Source organism: Sabethes cyaneus, chromosome 3 (genome assembly GCF_943734655.1).
Source record: "Sabethes cyaneus chromosome 3, idSabCyanKW18_F2, whole genome shotgun sequence".
In the NCBI taxonomy this organism is placed as follows: domain Eukaryota; kingdom Metazoa; phylum Arthropoda; class Insecta; order Diptera; family Culicidae; genus Sabethes; species Sabethes cyaneus.
The window spans coordinates 248171960-248181987 of NC_071355.1; the positions used below are offsets into that span (position 1 = coordinate 248171960).

The window sequence follows — 10028 nt, forward strand, 5'->3', positions numbered from 1 at the left end:
TTAATTCGAAAGTTGTTAATTGTACTCTGTTGAGTTCTGAAGTCGTCACCGAAAACCACATAATCGTAGAACAGGAAACAGAAAACGTCACACAACAAGCATTTCTACTGTTGGTCAAGCTGCTTGAAAACTCCACCTCCCTAGCATGTGGGGCGCTCGAAGAAACAACCAGCAACTCTCGGGTCTACTTTCTAATCTGTGAAGGTACGTCCTACCTTCTTGAAACAACAGCCGTTAATGAGCGGCGTCACATTGCAAATCTGGTCAATTTTGGAGACAAAGTCGGGGAAACACCACTGCATCTGATTTCAACTGACAAGGAGCACCTACCTATAATGGAACTTCTACTCGAACATGGTTCCAACCCGTTGGCATCGAATTCAGTACAACAGACCCCACTCCACCTCGCTCTAACCGGCCAGGATCCTCGCAAAGCAGTTCGACTTTTGGAACATTGCATTTCCCACAACTTAAGTTCAGCAGATGGCATCAACGCATTGGAGCTACCCAGCGGGCTGGGCATGCGCCCAATTCACCTCGCGGCCATGACCGGAAAACTGGAAGCAGTTCACATTCTAATGGACCACGGTGTGGACGCCACCGCCCAGGATACTGTGGGCGCTACGGCCGCAATGTACGCCACATCAACTTTTCACACGAACATTCTGTCGCTGTTACTTGCGCGTTACCCTCAGTCGTTAAACATTCAAGATAAGCGGGGTCAAGCATTGCTCCATCTATCAACTGCTCACCACAATCTAGAAACACTCGAACTGATCCTACAGTATGATGTGGATCTTCATCTACGAGACAACGATGGATCCAGTGCCGTGGAACTGGCGATCGAGAGGCAAAACCCAGGATGGCTGAAAACCGTATACACCTACGCTCGGTCCAAAGGAATACCAAAATTACCGTCAAATACCGCTCAGAAACAATTTCCGTTATTCCATTATGCGACAGTTTGTAACAACGCCGATTCTCTGCGAGCCATCGTGGAATACGAGATCGACAGTGAACTAACGGAATGTTTACCCAAAGCCGTACTACAGAAAATTGGTGAAATCATAACCAATCGACCGGAAGGTGGATTCTCTCCACTGTATATCGCGGTCAAGCTGTTGAAGGAACGATCTGTGGAGTTTATTCTGTACTGTCAGCAACTGTACAACCAACAAATGGAAGAGAAACTGTTTCTAGCCAAAGAACAAATTGACACGGAGGATTGCACGCTAATAGATGTTGCGCTGAAATCTGATCATGAAACGATAATAAATTTGCTGTTAGCTTCCATCGAGTGACTCAGGAAAAAGAGCTTAGAATTAATTACAGTGACGTAAGATTTGAAGAATCCTTTCCTATCAAAGCTTCCGTGCACGTTGCTTACTATTTCATCCTTTGTTTCTTGCTATTAAAAATTTTTCTTCTTACAACAATCAAAATTGAACCTCTCACTTTTACTATTTATTTGTTATTTTTTGAGGCACAATGCTCCTTCAGTTTCCCGGCCTTAATTTTCAACGTCTTAGTTTATCAGGCTTTGTCGAAACAATGTTCCTTGTGTTTGTTTTTGAACTTTCTACTTTCTATATGATAAGAACTGAAAGTGAAGTAGCACTAAAAAGACCTTTGAAATAATAAATAGAAAAAAAAAACTTTAAATAAAATTGCAACACAAGCAAAATTGAGAAATAATGTACAATTATCATCACTTTCTATAATTCAACAAATTATTTCTCAATTTTTTTTCGTATTGCAACTTTATTTAAAGTTTTGGTTTCTTTTTATTATTTCAAAGGTCTTTTTAATGCTACTTCACTTTCAGTTCTTATTATGTAGAAAGTAGAAAGTTGAAAAACAAACACAAGGAACATTAAACCTATTGCGTACAATTGAGGTCATTTTGTACAATGTACAATTTGACAAAAATGGGAAAAACTGAATATGTAAAACCTATTATCATTCCTCGAATCAAGTTTATTCAATATATGTAGGTATTAAAATTATTGAAATTTCTTAATCGATCGATAGCAAAAAGCTAATCAGATCTTGGAGATGCGGGGCATCGATCCCCGTACCTCTCACATGCTAAGCGAGCGCTCTACCATCTGAGCTACATCCCCTGACTTATGTTGGGTTAAGCCGCTGCGGTGTTATTCACACATAAATTAGGACCAAAAACGCGACCAATCTAATCACTAGTACAATTAGATGATTGCAGGCTTGGCATACACTTTTCGCTTTGATTTTGCTCTTTTGATTACTGCTCCTCAGCCAAGAAGAATTTGAAAAAGTGGTGTAGGGGACATTTGTAGAGCTAGTAATTATCTATAATATTGCTGAAGAAAGTGAAGTTTTATCTTTAGTATTTACGGCGCTGTAGGGCAGCAATGCCGTTGGTAGCAAAAAGAGCGATCTATTCGCTACCAAGAGGGTAGCAGCCTTATAGCGCCATAAATACAAAATGCACAGTAATGCTTACTTCAGCAATATTGTAGATAATAACAAATTCTACAAACGCCCCATACATCGCTTATTCAAATTTTGCTTGGCTGAGATGCAGTAGTCAAAAGAGCAAAATCGAAGCGAAAAGTGTATGCCAAGCCTGGATGATTGCTATTGACACCGAGTCGGGTGCCCACCGGTGAAAGGTATTTGACGACAAACTAAACTTAGTTGTCTCACCCAACACCAGACATGAACATATGTTGTCTTTCGTTGCCTTTAAATTAGTTGGATATATTCATGTGAAGCGTATAAATTTCATTGAACCTGAAGATCATTTTAACGAATTTTCGAACAGCAGGAGCACCACGTCCAGCAGATCGTCCATAGCATATCTGCACAAAGATATCTGCCTTATGACCAGACGTATGCGTACGCGGCCAAACGTAATCGATAGCTTTTTTTCCGCCCGGGTACCCAACCTCGCCAATTATAGGTGGGTTACGAAGTTTCATAAAGAACTAGCTGACCCGACAAACTTCGTATTGCCACAAATTAAACTGTGTTGTACATAAATCCTGAATCTCGGATGACCTTTATCACAATCTCCAGTTTTGCAAGTTTCTGAGGAGCTTATGGGTAATTTAATATACATATTTTCCTCACAGTAAAATAGAAAACAACTCCCCCCATTGCTTAGCCTGATAAAATAAAGCGGATAACATTTAAACATTCGCCATCATTACAAACCATTTCGCCGAATACCATTTTGCGGAACACCAATTCTCGGTTGACCATAACGCGGAATATAGAGTTTCACAGAATACCATTTTGCGAAAAACCTTACGCGGGATGTACCATTTCACAGAGATTTTTTTTGTAGAAAGTATCATTTCGCAGGGGTGACCCAACTGACCAGTTCAGTAGATCTAGGAAAATAAATAAACCTAGATAGAGGTGATCTCTAGGGGCGGTTATCTCCCCCCCCCCTCCCCACTCGCCCGCTGTGGCCGGCAACACTCCCGGTCTGTGTCCGTCTCGCCCTGAATCATCTAATGTTACTATTGATAGTTTCTGGTGGTCTTATTATTGATTAATGTTTTATGAAAGTGTCTAAAATTTCTCGATTTGGATTAGTTTTTGAGTTACCGTCATCCGGGGCGAGATTGTACCAAAAAAAGCATATATTTTTGTTCTTTAGCTCAGTATACACACAATTTCGGAATTTTAAACCTATCAATATATACTAAATTGTTCAATTAACAACTACCGTAGAGATGGTTTAGTTACAATGAAACCTAATTTTACTGGAAGTGCATGAACTTTGGCACAATCTCACCCCTTCTAGGGGGTGACATTGTGCCAAAAACATAAATTTAGGCCAAAAACCTAAACAGTGAACTTTAACATGTTTATAAACAATACACATAAATATCGGTATAAAGTAGTTCATATGGGGCCCTCCATGAACTAAGTGGGTTATTAGGGGCAGGGGGTCGGCCAAAAACAACGCATCATACAAAAAGTATGAACGAAAATAACCCGGAGAGATCTGAAATAACTAAAAATGAGTTCTTAGTCAATGACCAGCCTTTATATAGCCAGTAACGCTTCTAGGGTTAACAAGGGGAAGATATATGAAGGGGTGTATCCTAAGGGGGCATACCTATTTGTTCATTTAACAAAAGTAACCATTACTTCGTTCGAGAACCCGCGGCCGCAGAACATGTGGCCTATCCCACCCCCCTCACCACTCCTTTAAACTGGCATTTTGTACACGGTATAGTATATTCGTCTTATATTAGAGTGTTTATTCAAAGTGGCTGAAATTTCCAGAGAAAAAGTAAAAATTAGTTTAAATTATTTAGCAGACCTATGATGCTGTTTGCTCCAAAATGGATGATGCAATCTAATCTGTCGAAATATTGTGCTCAATAGTAAAGAATGTAAGTGTACTGTGAATGAAGTGAAATCCACAAATTGGATCGATCATTATGGCTTGGCACAATCTCACCCCCGCGAAGCTCGAAAAGTACAAAGTTTCGAAAAATATTATTTTCGTAGTCAAAACTTATCCAACGCATAATAACCTTTCAATACATTGTAAATGATTAGTTTATATACCTTCAAGATAGCAAGTTGATGCGATTTCTTGTTTGGGTTGGTTTATGCGGGACATTTTTTACAAGCGTTATTTCCGCGTATTTTTGATCGCGAACTTTGAAACCCTGTTTAGGCTAACTAGTTTGCTAATATTATCTGTGTTCCATTCTAAGTTATTAATAAAGATATGATGTTCACCATTATTTTGAATTTAGGTCACCAGTTTCTATAGATATAATAAATTTTTACAAATAAACATTTTTGGTTTTTGGCACAATCTCACCCCCGTGGCACAATCTCACCCCGGATGGCGGTACGCAAAAATTTCTGTTTTATTTGTATGAGAGTCCTTATCCCCCTACCACAGGGGTGAGGGATCTCAAACCTTCATAAAAAAATTCCTGCTTCCAAAACCCCCCACATGCCAAATTTGGTTCCATTTGCTTGATTAGTCCTCTAATTATGAGGATATTTGTATTTGATATGTACAGGAGCCCCCCGCCCTCCTAAAGTGGGGAGTGCCTCCAAAGACCGACACATGCCAAATTTGGTTCCATTTGTTTGATTAGTTCTCGAGTTATGAAAGAGTTTCCATGCGTTATAATGGACGTGAAACGTATGTCCTAGAAGACTTTAAACAGCTTCCTGGTATGTCTTTTTACACTGCCATGAAACGGAATGGCGTTGCAGAGCATTTTAGGACAAAGAAGAAAGCCAAGTTCCCCAAAAAATATTTAATATGGCAGGCCATATGCAGCTGTGGTCGAGCAAGCAAAAGTTACATCACTATGGGAACGGTTAACAAGGAAATATACCGTGAAGAATGCCTGCAGAAACGATTGTTACCGTTCCTAAACAGCCATGATGTACCCTCGCTGTTTTGGTCTGATTTGGCATCCTGTCACTACGCCAAAGATATTTTGGAATGGTATGATGCTAATGGAGTCCATATTGTACCGAAGGAGGCGAATCCACCTAACTGTCCAGAGTTACGCCCCATCAAGTGGTATTGGGCTTTGGTGAAGAGAGAGCTGTCCCAGCACAAACAACAAGCAACAACTATAGATAACGCAGCTAAATTGGTTACCAACAAGTCTGCACTGACCCTCATGGCAAGGATAAACTCCAAAATTCGCCAATTTTTCATGCAGACCAAATAAGTAATGTTAATTTGTTTGATAATTATTAACGATACACACATAAATGATATAAAATTGTTTCATGGATTAAACCTCTAGCAAATTTGTTTTATTGCAAAATTGAGGTGTCCAGATTTTGTCGCGAACAAGTCTTACTCTCTATATGGAGAAGTAAAAATGAAACAACAATAAAAAGTGATTGGAAAAGATAAATTAAGACCAAAACTTTAAATAAAAATGCAATAAAGACAAAATTGGGAAATAGTTAATTAAATTTTAACTATGATGAAGATAACGAAGTACAATTTGACACAAAATGGGAAAAAACTTAAAAGGTAAGATCCTTTATCATTCTACGAATCTAGTTCATCTATCTACTTATATAAGAGGTTTATGTCTGTACCGAAAACCAGGACTCTGACATAGCAAGACTGTTTTCATAACAAGTTTTCATAAATGCTTCATTGCAAAGCTGAAACTGATGCCCAATAATGCCCACGTTAACAAGAACCCCATATTACTCATCAATGCAGAATACATTTAATAAAACTAGACAGTACGTTCAAAAGTACAACAGTTTTTTATCTAACATGCTAGTCCTGAAACAAAAAAATCAATAAAAAGTGTCTAAATCGTTTCTAAGTTTTCTAAGGTCATCGAAAATTTATTTTCATATTCGTTAGGGGCAAAATGCCCATAAGTGTGTACAAAACGAACCACAAGTTGTCCCGCCTCAACTTGTTTGATGAAAAACGTTTAAATCAAGCAAATACACCGGTACGTAATACACTGAAGTCGCTCTTTACGCGGTTTTTTACGCGAATTTCGGAATTTACGCGGTTTTTTACGCGAATTTCGGATTTTACGCGGTTTTTTTGCATCTAAACTACAACTGGTGTGATAACTTCACGAACACTCTCTTATCCAGGGCAGGATTTGCTGTGTGCCCGAAAAAGAAGGGCTTCAAAATTGTTGCATCATTTACGTGGTAATTATGTAACCAACGGTAATCAATAGATTAAACAATGATAATTTTAGGTAATCATTGGTAATCATTAGTTTTTAGTAATGACAAGAGTAAGCAATTAATGGTAATCAGATGTAATAAGTAAGCACGGGCGAAACTAACTTTACTTCTATGATGACAAACGAACGAGACACTTCCATCGTCCATGCAAATGTATTTTTAAGACATGTTTCGCAACATGACCGCATCGCAACACTTGAATGTTTTTTCCAGTTTTGAGTATAAAACCATACAAAACCTTAGAGTATAAACCCTACAAATATAAGTTACTCCGCTATATGCATAACATAGATTGTTATTGTTGCAAGCTGAACGCGTAGTGTAGAACAATGTTTTTTAATAGAATATCTTCTATGGTATCATGTCAGTTCGTCAGTGGCAGAGATGTTGTCTTTCTTAGGTAAATAAAAACCCAATGCGAATATACAAACTATTAATTTCGGTTTCAAGCTATGATGATAACGTATTAGAGTTATTTTATTGTAATCGCAAGCCGGGAAACTAAAAATGGGAAATGAAACTAATTTAAAGTTCTAAGATCTACCACAAAGCATAAACAACATTGAAAAAAAACATTGGAAAATGGAATGTATCGGCAGCTTTCTTGACACAATTATGTTTCCCGGATCGTAAAATTCGGACTCAACGAGTTCAATTTGAATTAAAAATATTGCAATGTCTTGATCTATTCTACAGCAGTGCAACAAAAGGCTAGTCAGACCTTGGAGATGCGGGGCATCGATCCCCGTACCTCTCACATGCTAAGCGAGCGCTCTACCATCTGAGCTACATCCCCTGACTTATGTTCGGTTAAGCCGCTGCGGTGTTATTCACACATAAATTAGGATCAAAACCGCGACCAATCTAATCACTAGTACTAGACGATTGCTACTAGCACCTACTAACGTGCCTACCGGTGAAAGGTGTTTGACGACAAACTGAACTTAGTCACCTCACCCACCACCAGACATACACATATGTTGTCGTTCGTTGTCTTAAAATTAGTTGGATATGTTAGCTGCAGGCGAAGCGTATAAATTCCACCTGAACCTGAAGATCATCTTAACGAATTTCATAATTTTCGAACAGCAGGAGCACCACGTCCAGCAGGTCGTCTAAAGCATATGTACCTGCACAAAGAAATCTGCCATAACCAAACGCACATGCCTTTTATCGTTTGACGTCATATTCGATGAAGTTCATCACTTCCCAAAACACAATGAAGAAAACCCGAAAGATGTGTGGCCGTAGAGCGAAAATCTGCGTAAAATGTTGTGAATGAAATATTTTCTCTACGACTTCTATCATTAAAGTATTCTTCGACTATGCGGTAGTGTTCCATTTTTGCTGATCTTTGCTTAATAATAGTTTCAGCTAATAATAGTTTAGTTTTAAACCTAATCTAAGCACAATTTCTAGTTCAAATTCAATTCTAATTTCAAGTCTAATTTTAACACCGATTTCAAGTCCAACTTTAAACCTAATTTCAAACATAATTTCAAGTGGAAATTTGAATCCAATTTATATTCTATTTCAATTCTTACTTTAAATTTCAAGTTCATGTCCAATCCATTGCCAAGTCTAATTTCAACTTTGGTTGTCAGTTGTTAAGTTAAGTGATAAGCATAAGCATAAGTGTGCTGCTACTCCTTTATTGACCAGGACCGACGAAAATTGCAAAATGATATCTGGATACAGCATACTTGGGACATATTGGGATTGATTTACAATTTAATACAAACAAAAATTAAAAAGAATTCGCGAGACCTGAGTATTGTCGATGTGTCTCACTGCTTCCAATAGGAATGTTTTATGAAAAAAAAAATAGTGAAATAGTGGTATTAGCAAACAATTCGATTGTCACCTTTTTCAATAGTTATCTTTCATTACTATGTGATGCCATGTAGGAAATGTAATTTGGAATAAATACGCGGTTTGTTATTGACAGAGGTGGGCACCGCTAATCAGCTAACCGCTAACATTTTAGCTAGCGAGTAGCGCTTTCACTAAGTTTTAAATATGCTAGCGCTTCTATTAGTTTCGATAGATATAAGTACTACTAAATAAACTACCAGCCATCAATTTTTGGAAATTATTTTACTCGCGTCGCGAACAATTTTATCAATTTGCAAGACATCGCACACTTATCTTTGTTATTATTTTCAAAAATTAGCGGCTAGTAGTTTATTTAGTGGCACTTTAACTTATCGAAAGCTAATGAAAGCGCTAACACATTTAAAACCTAGCGAACACACTACTCGGTGGCTAAAAGGTTAGCGGTTAGCTGATTAGCAGTGCCCCACCTCCGGTTATTGAAAATCACCTGAAAATGATTGCAATAATATTTACTTTGACTCACCCAAAACTGACTTTTGTTGACAAATGTATGGGTCATTCCATCTCAAACGTAAACAAAAATCGGAAAAATTGGATTCGACCATCAGCGATTTCAACAAAAGTTGCCATAATTGTTCATTCCGACCCCGCAACCAATTTCCCAAGATATTATGCCGATTGATTAATCTCCCTAGCAGAGGCGTTACTTCCTTTTTACAAATTTTTAAAAGAAAGTCATTTTTCGGGTTCAAATATCTCTGAAACAGTTTGAAAATTTTACATAAGATCACTTATATTTCATCAGTTGGCAGACCATTTCTGAATGTCGTTCGTTTTTAGACTAGTTTTTCCGTTAGTGCAATAAAGTGTTAATAAAGTCATTTTCAAGCTTCGAAATTACTTCGAACTTTCGAATAATCACGGGAGTGAAATTCCACATTGGTCGACATAACAATGCATTATATCGTCAAATATTAATTAGCACACTTAAATAATAAACTATAAAAATTTGTACGAATTTGTTACTTATATTTAAATATGTACAAAAATATCCAGAACAGCAAAATTTATTATGCTGATTCTATGTTGAAGATGCACCGTTTTCATTAAAATACATTATTTAGTCTTGAAAATGTCCGGAAGTTTCAGGTAGACGTGATTAGACATACTTTCACTGACAATTCGGATAGAATTACGCATGCCCCAGATATTCAAAACGCCACATCTCCCAAACTACCAATATTGTATTTTATAGTTAAGTGATTCTTAGGTAGAATTTTCTGGCGAACATTTTGAGCATATTATTTGAAAATAAAATTGGGGGTGTTTTGAGATATTCGCATTTTTCGTTTTAAATCGCAAAAAAATGTATGATTTTGACAAATTAGATAAAAACTGATAACATCATTCGATTGCGCGGCCAGAAATCCATAGAAAAAGTATATTGCCATGTCTTCACATCAAACTGCTTCAGAGAT

At 37.6% G+C, this 10028-nt stretch overlaps 2 non-coding genes across 2 annotated transcripts; both read right to left on the reverse strand.

Annotated features, from left to right (window-relative positions):
- Positions 1 to 2050: 2050 nt before the first annotated feature.
- Trnaa-agc (transfer RNA alanine (anticodon AGC)) lies at positions 2051 to 2123 on the reverse strand. Its single transcript has one exon. It is a non-coding gene; the product is annotated as a tRNA-Ala (tRNA).
- Positions 2124 to 7437: 5314 nt separating this feature from the next.
- Trnaa-agc (transfer RNA alanine (anticodon AGC)) lies at positions 7438 to 7510 on the reverse strand. The gene has a single exon. It is a non-coding gene; the product is annotated as a tRNA-Ala (tRNA).
- Between the last annotated feature and the right edge of the window lie 2518 nt (positions 7511 to 10028).